General features: G+C 41.8%; 1 pseudogene; it reads left to right on the top strand.

Annotated features, from left to right (window-relative positions):
* Nucleotides 1-904, top strand: LOC132653980 (sperm motility kinase-like; annotated as a pseudogene).
* Nucleotides 905-15805: the final 14901 nt, after the last annotated feature.

Genomic DNA, 15805 nt, shown 5'->3' with positions numbered 1-15805 from the left:
ATGAAGGAGGAGGGCCTGACTCTGAAGCAGGACATGGAGGCCTGCTCCTCTGTGGAGGACCCCTTCAACACCGACTATAGAATGATGAGGACTCTGGGACACGGACATTTTTCTGAAGTGAAACTCGCCTTCCATGTTCCCACTGTGACCTGTGTGGCTGTAAAACTCCTTAAAAATAAGAAGAAGTACAACTCGATTTTTAACAGTGAAATAAGCGTTATGAAATCCATGAACCACCCCAATATTATCAAACTCTTTCACGTGATCGAGACGGAAGAGATCACCTACCTGGTGATGGAGCATGCCTCAGAGGGAGAGCTGCTGTGGAGGATCCTGGAACGGGGGTCTCTACCGGAGTGCGAGGCTGAAAGGATATTTACTCAGGTGGTGCATGCAGTGAATTACTGTCATAACAATCAAGTTGTCCATAGAGATATAAAAGCCACCAACATCCTTATGGACTGCAGGGGGAATGCCAAGCTGATTGATTTTAGCCTCGCTGTGAAAGTAACTCCTGGGCAAAAGCTGCGGGGTTTCTGTGGCACTCTGCCCTATTGTGCCCCAGAACTCTTTGCACCCGGGGAATACGATGCTTACCCCATCGACATGTGGTGTTTAGGGATTCTCCTCTTTCTCATGGTGGCTGGGCACTTCCCTTTCCAAGCCAAATCTGTGGCAGGCATGAGGAACGAGGTCACCTCAGGCAACTTCACCATTCCTAAGCATGTTTCTATCGACATTTTCAATGTCATCTTGGAATTACTGATAATCAATCCCGGAAGAAGGCCCACCATCAAGGACATCATGAGGCGCCCCATGATCAGGGCCAGTGAGGCACGTTCACCACCTACTTCCACCCCTAGCCTCCCAGGCACCCTGAGCCCTAGCATTGTTGGGACCATGAGAGTCATGGGCTATAAGCCTGAAGTAATCATTGAATCCCTGAGAGACCAAAAATATGACGAGGTGATGGCAACTTATCTTATATTGCAACACCAGTCACCTGCGGGAGACTATGGCCACAACCAGGTGAATCCTGTGAAAACCAGGCAGCCAGGCACTGTCCTTCGCCTGACAGAGCCTTACACTTATCCTGGATCCCTAAGGAGAGCTGAACCTGTTCCCTATACCTTTACCTTGCCATCTAAGGGCCAGGAAAAAGAGGAGGAGCATTATTCCAGGAAACTTGCCAGATGCCATAGCATGCCTGCCACCCTATGCTGCCATCCAGACACACACCCTCTCCACCTGGGCTGTCCTATTGCTAAGTCCATCAAGGGCAGCATCCTGGAAATGAATGTTTATTTTTCACGGGTTGGATCACGTGACAGCCACACTGATAGTGACGATATATCTCTGGGTCTATACACCAACTCTTCTAGAACATCCCAGAATGAGGGTACAAGTGACTTAGAGAGCCACATGTCCTACAGTCACCAATCTGAATCCTGGAGTTTCCTGGAGGAAGAGGACAGCTCAAGCTCCTCCTCTGAGGATTTATCAGAGATGACGACAGTCATAGAGATAGAGTCTACTATAGTCGCAGAGGAAAAGACTCTAACACAGGAAGACATCGATGCTCAGGAAGCAATCATTTCCCTGAGAGTGAACATCATCAAGGAGGACACCATGCCTGAAGTGAGGGAGGAGGAAGAGACCGAGGAGGGAGAGACCCAGGAGAACAACATCACAGCTGGCCAGCCTCAGGACGCTGGCATAGCTTCCCCACAGGAAGAGACCAAGGACGACAACATCACACCTGGCCAGCCTCAGGACGCTGGCACAGCACGCCCTCAGGAAGAGACCGAGGATGACATCACACCTGGCCAGCCTCAGGACGCTGGCACAGCTCTCCCTCAGCAAGAGACCGAGGACGACATCACACCTGGCCAGCCTCAGGATGCTGGCACAGGTCTCCCTCAGGAAGAGACCAAGGATGACATCACACCTGGCCAGCCTCAGGACGCTGGCACATCTCTCCCTCAGCAAGAGACCGAGGACAATACCATACCTGGCCAGCCTCAGGATGCTGGCACAGCTCTCCCGCAGCAAGAGACCAAGGACGACATCACACCTGGCCAACCTCAGGATGCTGGCACAGGTCTCCCTCAGCATGAGACTGAGGACGACATCACACCTGGCCAGCCTCAGGACACTGGCACAGCTTCCCCCCGCAACCGGCGTCAACGCTGGAAGCGGGTGAAGAAGACAATCATGAACAGCCTCAGACATCTGTGCTGCTGCTGCCTGCCACCTGCTAAGACAAAGGCCGCCTCATGTAAGAACATGACTCCAATGAAAAGGGTCCTTGGAGCCACCCTCAGCACCAGGTGAGTGCATTACTTCACTTCATTTTATTCACTTTTCCTTCTGTCCTTTGTAACTAATCTCTCCCTCGTGCTATAGTTTCCAGTCTGCCTGTCCTACCTGCCCCAAGATGGGTTCCCAGGTTGAGAATTGAGGCCTACAAGCAGCCTGATGGGAATTCTTTAGAAAGAGCCTCCTGCCATCCTTTTGCAAGTGCCCCGCACCCACACACATGCCAAACCCTTCACAGGTTACATTGCTTGAGTCCTCAGACCCAACTCAGAACAAAGCCTGAAAAACTCAGTCTTGGAGTGACTGCAGTGGTAGCTGTGCCCTCTCTTGACACCAATTCTGCCCTAGTTACTCACCTCTTGCATATCTATTCTTGTTCCTTCAAGGCGACCATTCACATTGGATCCCACACTCACCACCACATGCCACACTGTGAGGGTGTAATAGGTGTCCTGACAAGTCTAACTAGAGACTCTTGGAGGAGCAACCCACTGTGTCCCTGTGTCATGGCAGCCTCAAGCCCCTAATTCGTGTATGTACCAGATGGACAGATCTTAAGGCTGCTTCCATTTCTTCAAGTCTCTGCCCTTTGCATATTCTTGCACAGTTAATCAGCCTTGCAACAGCCTTTGGGGAGAGTTCTGGTAAGCCTTATCTTTCCATCCTAGTATCACAGTGGTAAGACTTCATCTCTTGTGTTCTTTCTCCCTAGACTGTGGCAACAAGTATCACATCGTGAGACACACAGATGTCTGTGTGATTTACCATGTATGGTCCATCCATCCTGGCGCTTCCCGGAACTTGAATGTAGGACAAAGGTCCTTGAAGATAGCTTCTGTCTTCAACAGCATGTCCCCAATGTACTTCCACAACCGAAACACTCTTGAGCAACTCTAAGCCCATAGGATGGACATTTAATATGGCAGATGGATGTGTTTCATTCTGCACAATTTGGAAAACAAACGTATGTACACCATACCATAGGTGTATACCCAGGGTTTCAACGGGCAACTGCTTTAAGTGCTGAAAAGGCTGATTGTGTAAATTACACAGTTATTGGAAATAATGAAAATTTTGGGGATACCTTCACAAATTAAGACTGATAATGAACCTACATATATATGTAGTAAGATGAAGCAATTCTTTGCCTATTATACTATAAATCTTTATACTATAAATGATTTTATAAAACTTTATACTATAAATGATTTATAAAATCGTTATGCTATAAATGATTTATAAAACTTTATACTACAAATGATTTATAAAATCTTTATACTATAGTATAAATTGATGTTTATATAACTTATATTATTATAAAGATTTATAAATCATTTACACTACAGCATAAAGATCATTTAAATGATCTCTATATAATTTATACTATAAAGTTTTATAAATCATTTATACTATAGTATACAATAAATGGTAGTATAGTATAAATTATAGTATAGTTTAAGTGATTTATAAATCATTTATACTTTAGTATACTATAAAGGATAGTAAAGTATAAATGGTAGTACAGTATAAATGATACTATATATAGTATAAATGGTATAATTTATACTATACTATCCTTTATATTATACTATCATTTAAATGATAGTGTAGTACAAATGATACTATATATAGTATAAATGATAGTATAGTATAAATGATGCTATATATAGTATAAATGATATAATTTATACTTATACTATCCTTTATAATATACTATAGTATAAATGATTTACAAATCATTTATACTGTACTATAATTTATACTATACTATCATTTAGAGTATACTATAGTATAAATGATTTATAAATCTTTATAGTATAAATTATATAGAGATCATTTAAATGATCTTTATACTATAGTATGAATGATTTATGAATTTTTATAATATAAGTTATAAAAAGATCATTTTATACTATAGTATAAAGATTTTATAAATCATTCATAGTATAAAGTTTTATAAATCATTTATAGTATAAAGATTTATAGTATAATAGGGAAAGAATTGCTTCATCTTACTAGATATATATTTAGGATCATTATCAGTCTTAATTTGTGAAGGTATCCCCAAAATTTCCACTATTTCCAATAACTGTGTAATTACACAATAAGCCTTTTCAGCACTTAAAGCAGTTGCCCGTTGAAACCCTGGTTATACACCTATGGTACGGTGTACATACCTTTCTTTTCCAAATTCTGCAGAATGAAACACATCCATCTGCCATATTTCACTTTTTTCGTATCCCCAGGCTTACTTCCAGCACGCAGTCGAGTGTGGTTATACAGAGGACATGTGGGACATTTTTTATTATTTCCTTGCTTGATGCCCAAGTTATAGAAAAAAAAATTAACTTTTACTTTTAACATTGTGTCTTTCATGAAATGTTGAGGTGTTGTAATTGATCAGTTTCCTCATTTGCTTGTACCAATGGAGCTGGAAAGCCTGTATGAGACCGAATCCGCGTGATATGTAACGGAGGGTTTCTACTTTTGTTAAGCCTTTTGCAGTTGCATAAATAATAAAGTTAATTCTAAACCATCAGGAATAAAGTCAGCAGTATCTATATGCCAAACAACTCATTCTACATATTGAGAGCCAGCAATTATATTAAGATTCAGGGAAATCTACTAATACCATAAAGATTACATACAATTCTGATTTTTGAATCGATTTTTGAACTGAACTATATGGTCTTTTGATCACCTGGCCTTTTGTGTGTGTGTGCGTGTGTGTGTGTGTGTGTGTGTGTGTGTGTGTGGTGTAAGTCTTTAATCTCTCACTCGGGAGACAGAGAAAGGTGGCTGTCTGAGTTTGAGATCAGCCTGGTATACAGAGTAAACGACAGAACAGCCAGGGCTACACAGAGAAAGCCTGTCTTGAAAAACAAAAAAAAACAAAAAACAAAAAATGGTGACCATCAAAAAGCCACAGTTTTCCATCTGTAAAATGGGGACACAGTCATTGTAGGATTCTTAGCAAGAATGCAATCCTTAAGGCTCCAACAGCAACCATGGTTGCCAGCACCCTGGAGGGTTGCAAAGCCATTGCAAAGGCTTTGGGATCCATTTTCTCTCATCAGGAAAACCAAAGGAGTTCAATAGTCTTAGCCTATTGCTCCACAGCCACCACCCTCTGCCTTCGGCTGAACCAGTTTAATCCTGGGAGGTTTTCCCAACTAGTCTTAGGGCTGTGTTCACAAATCACACATCCAACAGTGTTCGGTCAGACTTAGCAGAGCATCCGGGTTTTTCTGCCCCTACCCTGAACTCCACAAACCCCAGAGCAAAATGACACTGGCAGTAGCTGAGCATGGGTTTTCCTCCCTGATTCTGCTGAGACTGTATTATAAGGATTTCACTGCTTATTCTAAAGAAAAAGTTAATTTTCCCTTTTTGCATCAAATATGGAAAGGAATTACCCACTCACTGAGCTTCACATATTTCACACATAAATGTCTCCTTACCCCCTCTACCACCAACTCCGTAGCCGTAAACTTGATTACTTCCATCCTTCTCCATCTATCACCTACACTATCTCCATCCCTCCACCAATTCCATCATCCCCACCACTTCTGATACTGCCATTGACCCCTCTGTTTTCAGCTCCCACATCTTCATGGCCTCCATCACCTTGACTACCTCCACCATCTGCATCAAGCCCATCACCCATACTGTCTCCATCACCTCAATAAAACCCACCAATTCTACCATATATACCCTCTCCATCATCCTAGCCAACTTTACCACCCACCATTTTGTCATCCCCACCATCTCTGTCCCTGACTACCATGTGGTCAGTCCCTACCACTGGTATCAAAACTTGACCAAATACCTCCATCTCCCTCTGGAAAAATACAGCCATCTCTATCCTGTATACATCTCCATCATTACCACTTTCCGTCACCTTGACCATTTCGTGCCTCAATTCTGCCACCTCCCCCACCTTTATTGCCTGCTCTACCTCTACTGCTTCACCACCACAGGCCCCTTCATCTCTTTTTTTTATATGTTGCCTACCCCCTCCTCACTTATTCTGCCACCCACACTGAGGACAAGTCACCCATCCTCACCACGACTTCTACAATTGTTCCTATCACCTGTGGCACTGCCACCACCGCCATGGTCTCTTCTTCTGTCTCACTGCTATGTCTTGATTCCCTTCTGGTATCATTTCTACCACCTCCATCTCCTCCACCATCGCCTCCATCACCAGCTGACCACTAGGCATGGCTCCGTCAAGCCTACCCAGAACTCTTAGTAACAAAATCCAGCCAGACATTTTCTTTGTTGTCTTTTTTCAAATCAATCATGAAAATGCCAAGTAACATATAATGGCAAACCCATCAGAATCACACCTGACTTCTCAAATGAGACTATGAAAGCCAGAAGGGCCTGGACAGATATCAATCAGGATCTAAAAGAGCACAGATGTCAGCCCAGGCTACTATAACCAGCAATACTCTCAATCCTCATAGACAGAGAAAACAAGATATTCAATGAAAAATACAACTTTCAACAATACCTACACACAAATCCAGCATTACAGAAGACACTAGAAGGAAAAATACAATTCAAGACACCTACCTATTTTCAAGAAAAGACAGGAAATAAGTAACCTCACTACAGTAAAACAAAAATCAACCAAGCACACAAACATATGACCACAGCCAACATCAACATCACAGGATCTAACAGCAACTGGTCATTAATTTCTCTCAACATCAATGGACTCAATTCTTCAATAATGAGACACTAACAGAATGGATGCGATAACAAGATTCAGCAACCTGTTGCATACAAGAAAGACACCTAAGTCACAAAGATAGTCATTACCTAAGGGTAAAGGGCTGGAAGACTGCTTTCCAAGTAAATGGACCCAAGACGCAAGCAGGAGTAGCCATTCTAATATCTGATAAAATATACTTTCTTCCAAAATTAATCAAAAGAGATGGGGAAGGACACTTCATACTCATCAAGGGGAAATTCCACCAGGAATACATCACAATCCTGAATATCTATGCCCCTAATACAAGGGTACCCATATTTGTAAAAGATACATTGATAAAACTTAAACCACACATAGATCTCCACACATTAATAGTGGGAGACTTCAACACCCCACTCTCAACAAAGGATAGGTCAAGAAAACAGAAATGAAACAAAGAAACAATGTCTCTAACAGAGGTCATGAATCAAATGGACCTAACAGACACTTACAGAACCTTAAACCAAAACACAAAATATTTACCTTCTTCTCAGCACCTCATGGAACCTTCTCCAAAATAGACCATATAGTTGGTCACAAAGCAAGGCTCAACAGATACAAGAAGAGTGAAATAATCCCTTGTATCCTATCTGATCACCATGGAATAAAGCTGGACATCAACAACAACAGAAATAGCAAAAAGCCTATATACACGTGGAAACTGAACAACTTGATACTCAATGACAGCTGGGTCAGGGAAGAAACAAAGAAAGAAATTAAAGTCTTCCTAGAATTCAATGAAAATGAAGGCACAACATATCCACACTTATGTGACACAATGAAAGGAGTGCTGAGAGGAAATTCATAGGACTAAGTGCCTTCAAGAAGAAATTCAAGACAACTCATTCAAAGAACTTAATGTCTCACCTACAAATCATAGAAAAGGAAGAAGTAGACACACCAAAAAGGAGTAGACGGCTGGAAATAATCAAACTCAGGGCTGAAATCAATCAATTAGAAACAAATAAAACAATTCAAAGAATCAATGGAACCAAGAGCTGGTTCTTTGTGAAAATCAACAAGATCGACAAACCCTTAGCCAAGCTAACTAAAAGGCAGAGAGACACCATCCAAATCAATAAAATCAGAAATGAAAAGGAGAATATAACTATAGACACTGTGGAAATCCAAACAGTCATTAGGACTTATATACTTCAAAAGTGTATATGCCAAAAAATTTGAAAATCTAAATGTAATGGATAATTTTCTTGATCAATTCCAATTACCAAAGCTGAATCAAGACCAGGTAAATCAATTAATTAGTCCCATATATACCAAGGATATAGAAGCTGTCATTGAGAGTTTCTCATCCAAAAAAATGCCCAGGACCAGATGGTTTCAGCACAGAATTCTACCAGACCTTCAAAGAAGAGTTAACTCCAGTTCTCTTCAAACTGTTCCACAAAATAGAAACAGAAAGAACACTACCCAACTCATTCTATGAAGCCACAGTCTCCTTGGTACCTAAACCTCACAAAGACCCCCCCAAAAAGAGAGAATTTCAGGCCAATCTCCATTATGAACATTGATGCAAAAATACTCAACAAGATACTTGCAAACTGAATACAAGAACACATCAAAGATATCATCCACTATGACCAAGTAGGCTTCATCCCAGGTATGCAGGGGTGGTCCAATATACGGAAATCCATCAATGTGATAGACCAAAATACAAACTGAAAGAAAAAACTCATATAACCTCCTTAGATGCTTAAAAGTCATTTGACAAAATTCAACATCCATTCATATTTAAAGTATTGGAGAGAATCAGAAATACAAGGCACATATCTAAACATAGTAAAGGCAATATACAGCAAGCCTAGAGCCAACATCAAGCTAAACAGAGAGAAACTTAAAGCATTCCCACTGAAATCAGGGACAAGGCAAGGCTGCCCACTCTCTCCATATCTCTTTAACATAGTTTTAGAAGTCCTTGATAGAGCAATAAGACAGTTGAAGGAGATCAAGGGAATACAAATTGGAAAAGAAGAACTCAAAGTATCACTATTTGCAGATGATATGATAGTATACCTGAGTGACCCCCGAAATTCTACTAGGGAACTCCTATAGCTGATAAACCCCTTCAGCAAAGTGGCCATATACAAAATTAACTCAAAAAAAATCAGTAGCCCTCTTGTATACAAAAGACAAAAGGGCTGAGAAAGAAATTATGGAAACAACACCCTTCACATTAGCCACAAATGACATAAAGTACCTTGGTGTTACCCTAACCAAGCAAGTCAAAGATCTGTATGAAAAAAATTTCATGTCTCTGAAGAAAGAATTAGAAGAAGACATCAGAAAATGGAAAGATCTCCCATGCTCATGGCTTGGCAGGATTAACATAGTAAAAATGGCCATCTTAACAAAAGCCATCTACAGATTCAATGCAATTCCCATCAAATTACCAACACAATTCTTTACAGATCTTGAAAGAAAAATTCTCAACTTCATATGGAATAACAAGGAACGCAGAACTGCTAAAACAATCCTCAACAATAAAAGATCTTCTGGAGGTATCTCCATCCCTGATGTCAATCTGTACTATAGAGCAACAGTTAGAAAAACTGCATGATACTGGCATAGAAACACAATGGTGGATCAAGGGAACAAAACTGAAGACACAGAAATAATCCCAGGCACTTATGGACAACTGTTCTTTGACAAAGATGACAAAAGCATACAATGGAAAAAAGATAGCATCTTCAACAAATGGTGCTGGTTTAAGTGGATGTTTTCATGTAGAAAAATGCAATAGATTTATACTTGTCACCCAGCACAAAATTAAAGTCCAAGTGGATCAAAGACCTCAACATGAAATGAGACACATTAAATCGGTTAGAAGAAAAAGTGGGGAAGACCCTAGAAATCATTAATAGAGGAGACAATTTCCTGAACAGCACACCAACAACACGGGCTCTAAGAGCAACAATCAATAAATGGGACATCATGAAACTGAAAAGCTTTTGGAAAGCAAAGGACACTGTCATCAAAACAAAATGACTGCCTACAGATTGGGAAAGAATCTTCACCAACTCTTTTCCTGACAGATGGCTAATATCCAGTATATATAAAGAACTAAAGAAGCTGAAAAGCAACAAACCAAGTAATCCAATTAAAGAATGGGGAACAGAGCTAAACAGAATTCTCTGTAGAGGAATATTGAATGGCAGAGAAACTCTTATAGAAATGCTCAACCTCATTACCCATCAGGAGAATGCAAATCAAAATGACCCTGAGATTTCAAATTACATCTATCAGAATGGCCATGATTAAAAACTCAAGTGAAAACACATTCTGGAGGGGTTCAGAAGAAAGGCAAACCTCCTCCACTGTTGGTGGGAATGTAGACTTGTACACACACTCTGGAAATCCATCTGGTGCTTTATCAGACAAACAGAAATAGCGCTTCCTCAGATCCAGCCATAGCACTCCTAGGCATATATCCAAAAGAGGATCAAGTACACAATAAGAACATATGTTCAATCATGTTTTTAACACCTTTATTTGTAACAGCCAGAAGCTGGAAACAACCCAGATGTCCCTCAACTGAAGAATGGATACTGAAATTGTGGTACATCTACACAATGGAATATTACTCAGCAATGAAAAATAAGGAAATTATGAAATTTGCAGTTAAATGGTGGGAAATGGAAAGGATCATCCTGAATTATCTGTCCCAGAAGCAGAAAGACACACAGGGTATATACTCATTTATATTGACATATAATATAGGATAAACCTACTAAAATCTGTACATATAAAGAAGCTAATCAGGAGGGAGGATTCTGACTAAAATGCTCAATCGCCATCCTAAAAGGCAAAGAGGATGGACATCAGAAGAAGAAGAAAACAGGAAACAAGTTAGGAGTCTGCCACAGAGGGCCTATGAAAGGCTCTGCCCTGCATACTATCAAAGCAGATGCTAAGACTTAAGGCTAACTGTTGGGCAGAGAGCATGGAATCTTATGAAAGAAGTGGAAAATAATAAGATCTGGAGAGGACAGGAGGTCCACAAGGAGAGCAACAGAACCAGAGAATTTGAACAGAGGTGTCTTTCCAGATACTCATACTCCAACCAAGTACCATGCAAGGAGATAAACTAGAACAACTGCACAGATGTAGCCCATGGCAGTTCAGTGTCCAAGTGGGTTCCATAGTAATCATTAGAGGGACTGTCTCTGACATGAACTGATTGGCCCGCTCTTTTATCACCTTCTCCTGAGCGGGAAGTAGCCTTACCAGGCCAGAGAAGATGACAATGCAGCCACTCCTGATGAGATCTGATAAACTAAGATCAGAAGGAAGGAGAGGAGGACCTCCCCTATCAGTGGATTTGAGAAGGTGCATGTATGAAGAAGGGGGTGAGAAGGTGGAATTAGGAGGGGAGGATGGTGGGGTACATGGGGGGATACAAAGTGAATAAAGTGTAATTAATAAAATTTTTTTAAAAAAGAGTGTGTACTAAGAGTGTGTCTGTATTTCAGCCAGATCGCACAGAACTAGGTCTTCGCATGTGATCTCCTGCCAGAGTAGCCAGGTTGCTAGATTAAAATTCCCCTTCAGCTGGGTGACTTTTATGTGTGATTTATACTGAGTTTCACAGGTTAACTTCATAATATACACTACCTAGAAAGTCATAGTGAAGAGTTTAAGTTAGCCTGGGTATAGTTAGCCTGAGAATAACTCCATTATAAAATAAAGAGCCATCTTGACTGGGAGCTGAATTCGGGTACCAGGAAATATCACAAAATGTGCACCTGGCAGAAAACAAAGTTAACTCTCCCAGCACCATCTCTAGGAAATATCATAGAATAAATACTTCATAGAAATTAGAGACAATCTCCCTGGCAATAATCAAGGGAAATTGGTTGATAATCTGGTGGGAAATTCTTCCCAATGTTTCAGATATAGATTAAAAGAATAGCCATTGTGATCATATGTCTTAGGCAATTGTTCCTCAGAGAGGCATATACCTTAGGTAATTGTGATTCAGAAAAGGTCACCTCACCCATCTAACTTTTACCTAATCCTGTAACATCAAGGCATATGCACCCCGTTTGCTGTCATAGAAACATGTGCTTCCCTGTTTGCTGTCATGAAAACTCCCTGATCACAGACTTTCCCTAAAAAACCTTGCTCACTCAGGGCTCCAGGTCCCACTTCTCTACTGGTGCATCAGTGAGTCTTGAGTTTGATTGCTCTCATAATAAAGCTCTCTTGCTATTGTATCGAGTTGTCTCGTGGGGGCTCTGAGGATCTCCTGAACCTGGCCTTACATTTGGGTTCTGGTCCAGGGTGCCTCAGGACCTCTAGGACTCCCGACCCAGAGAACTTAATCCCATGGGTAAATCTCTTTTGTGTTGTCTGCCTGCTTTAAGTGTTTGTTTCTGTTCATTGATCTGAAAAGCCTTGAGGTGTTGTACAGGTGGCCAAAAGTGGACAAGAGAGACCTGTTGAGGTCCAGGGCTGCAGGGGTCAAAAAGACATTTTTGGCCTTGTCAGTTTTTGCCTCCCTGGAAATCTTGGGATAGGGAAACCAGAGTGAGGATTGGTTTTCATAGAGTTTCTGGGACTTCTGTGGCAGAGAAGTACAGCAAATGCCAGGTTTTTGTTTTTACTTTGTTTCTGTGTTGGATTAATTTTCTTTTTCTTGGTGTTGTGGCAGGAGTTACTTTTGTATTTTTGTGATTAATTGCTTGTGGTCTTGCAGTTGCCTTTGAAGCCATAGCTCTTCTTGCTTTAGTGATTTTAGATATTAGCCCAGGTATAGGTTGTGTGTTGTTGCCTTTAGTTTGGTTTTTGTCTGGGATGGCTGGTTCTTTTTTGTGTATATGTGATTTACCATTTTTTGAAATTGCTCTCCTTACTTTTTTTGCGTTATCCTGAATTCTCTTGATGAAAAGACTGGCTGATGATATGGGACAGAATACTTCCAAACCCCTTGACTTGGTTCTGACACATTTTGGAGAAGTTGAGACTAGAATTCACGGTCTTTCAGTTGATGTGAGGAGAGGAAAAATCATGACATTTTGCAGCTCAGAATGGCCCACCTTTAATGTGGGCTGGCCACCAGAAGGAACTTTCCATCTTCCCACCATCCTTGCAGTGGAAAATGGTGTTTTTCAGCAAAAATGTGGGCACCCAGACCAATTGCCATATATTGTAGTATGGAAAGACCTAATGATTCATCCACCTTCATGGATTAAGCCCTTTCTGACCCCCACTAACAATCCTCCTTCCACAGACCCTACAAAACCAGAGGCCAATGCCTTGGCACCCTCACACCCCCTTTACTCTCTTTTTCAGGTTGAGACAACCATGGAAATAATTTTCCAACCCCTCCTCCTCCTACTCCTCAGCGAGCTCCAGCCCTTTATCCAGGTTCTGGATCAGCACCAAAAACCCAGAGCCCCTTGGCAGCCTCTCCCTTGGGGAACCAGATGACTGGAGAACTCAGAATCCAAGTTCTCTGACAATTCTAGGGATTTGATTGATCTCATTGAAACTGTTCTTTTCACCCAACAGCCCACCTGGGATGATTTCAGCAGCTTTTTAAAGTTTTGTCTGCCATAGAGGAGTGCGGACATATTATATCAGAAATGCACAAAAATGTCCCAGACACTACAGGAGTTGAAACCACAGATGAAGGCCATACTGATGATTACTTTCCCTACAAGAGGCTCTTAAAGTGTCCACAGCAGCTTCTCAGGTAAGAAAGTTGTAAGCCTCTATGATCATAAAATAGTATTCAACAGGGAGCAAGATGTTCCTCCCTTGAAATTAATGCTAAAGGGAGTAAAAATTAGTTTTATAGTTTTGTCTGTTTGTTTTAAATATATGTTTACTATGTTCTATGTATATTTTGATGTCTGATTATTGATTATTAAATATATTAAGACTTCATATAATTTTGGTCCTGTATTAAAAACAAGGTTAATAAAAATAATAATGTTTAAAACTAAATTTATATAAAATATTAAAACTGCACCTCCATGTGTTTGATTACAAGAACTTTTCTTACTGGCAGCCAACATCAAAATAATATACTTGGTATTGATTTTAAAAGTACTGAATTGTTTGCATTGATAAAATCTGGTTTTGACTTTTAAAATTATGGTTGTATTTTGTGACTTCATTTCTAAAAGGGTACCTTATTTTGATATTGCAAAAACGAGTTTTAAAAAGTTATGTTTCAGGTTATGAAATATTTTAAAGTTTATCAGGTATTATAGACAATGACAGTGGGCATTCTAACAGAGAACTTGAAACAATTTCTCAGTCCTTTGGGGGAAGACAAAAGACTTTGGCATTTATTTTGTTAGTTTTACCAAGTGAAACCAAGCCATATGATTTGATTAAGAATTACAATTAAGAAAATTGTAGGGGCGGCCAAGATGGCGGCGCTGGGAGGACTTTCATTCTGAACAGCAGCATAGCAGGATCGGCACAGTGACCTGCAAGCAGAACTCGCAGCCATATAAACATGTGATTGTGTTCCTCATATGAGAGGATACCCCAAGGTGGGGGGGGTTCAATCAGCTTTAACTCACCCGGGTAAACCACAGAAGAGACCCTGGTCCTGCCAGGAGCTTGGTCGCCAGCACAGAGCAAAACTACAGCATGATCTGGTCACTGTCCCAGACTGAACTGTGGGCCCACACATCACAGACTGGATTTTCCAGTTGAGAGATAACCCCACGGAGCAGGAAACAATTGGGAATGACCTTAGGTCACCCAGACATCCCCTGGAAAAGATTCAGGTTCCATGGGCTCCCTTGGAGCCAGCCAGAGCCAGAGTCAGGGACCCAGGCGCCTGCATAGAGCCCTGCCTGTGCACCTGATTCGCTGCCTCAGATAGAACTGTGGGCCCCAGGGCACCAGAGACTCAATTTCATCATTGGGTGCAAACCCACAGGGAGGGAAATGGCTGGACTGATCTCAGAGCACTCAGCTGATACCACCACCCTGAAAAGGTCTTGGGAAAATTACCCACTTTAGTTAGACACCCAGGCTCCCAAAGGCCAGAAAAGCAGAGCCACGGGCGGGCATCTGTGCTGGTGGGTTCTACTCGCCGCCACCCCAGACAGAATGGCAGTCCCCAAAGCAAAGCCTGGGTGTCCCTGGCAGGAGGAAATCCCCAGCCGGGGGGATCATCAGGTCTAACCCTCAGGACACCCAGCACCAAAAGACTTTCTGGATTTATGCAGGGTCTAGGCTCTAGCTTTCTACTGCAGGCAGGAGTGCTGTGCTCAGCCACCATTATTGAGTACCTCTAGGGCACTGGGGCACACAGATGCATCCTCAGACCTACAAAAGCCAGAGAGTCATTACAGCAGCCCTCAGATACTGTGCCAAGGATCAACCAGTTACAACTAGCTAGACTGACAAAACTGTGGGAAACCGTGGTCCTTCAAAAGAGCTGCACCCACAGTGTCCAGACCAGAGCAGTGCCTGCAGCCAACATCCCAGACAGGAACACAAAGCTTCTGGTCCAGACTGAGGCACCCAGCCTCCAGACCAAAGCGGCGCCCCCAGGCGCCAACTCAACCCAGGTGCACATTCTCCAGGCCCAGAGCAGAGCACTCAGCCTCTGGCCCAGAGACTTGCTGGGCGCCCCTCTTACTTTCCCAGACAGAACTGTGTGCCCCAGGATAACAGACTGAGTTTCCCTGTTGGGAGAAAACCCCACAGCTAGGGAATCAGCAGGTTCTTCAAGAGGAC

This window comes from Meriones unguiculatus, chromosome 5 (assembly GCF_030254825.1).
Source record: "Meriones unguiculatus strain TT.TT164.6M chromosome 5, Bangor_MerUng_6.1, whole genome shotgun sequence".
Classification (NCBI taxonomy): Eukaryota; Metazoa; Chordata; class Mammalia; order Rodentia; family Muridae; genus Meriones; species Meriones unguiculatus.
This window is presented reverse-complemented; position numbering and strand designations above follow the sequence as displayed.